We start from the raw sequence: 273 nt of genomic DNA, 5'->3' as shown, positions 1-273 counted from the left end.
TACTGCTTATAAATGCTAAATAAAGGGGAGAAAAGTGTTAGAAATTAAACATTTAAAATACTACATAAAATAGGAACTAACTAGCCTAATTGTCATGTAAAAACAAGCTAAAGTCATATAATATCCAGTTCCGTCTTTAACTAGATCAGTTTCTTGGGGGGGGGGAGCAGTGGATCCTTAATACAGTGTTGTAGTCAAGACCACCTTAAAATTTGACATGGTCCCAGCTTTCTCAGTCAGCGTTTCATTGCAGGATTTATTTAAATGTTTTTT

This window comes from Sander vitreus, chromosome 14 (assembly GCF_031162955.1).
Source record: "Sander vitreus isolate 19-12246 chromosome 14, sanVit1, whole genome shotgun sequence".
Classification (NCBI taxonomy): domain Eukaryota; kingdom Metazoa; phylum Chordata; class Actinopteri; order Perciformes; family Percidae; genus Sander; species Sander vitreus.
The sequence above is the reverse complement of the archived record's forward strand: the minus strand, read 5'-3'. Positions refer to the sequence as shown.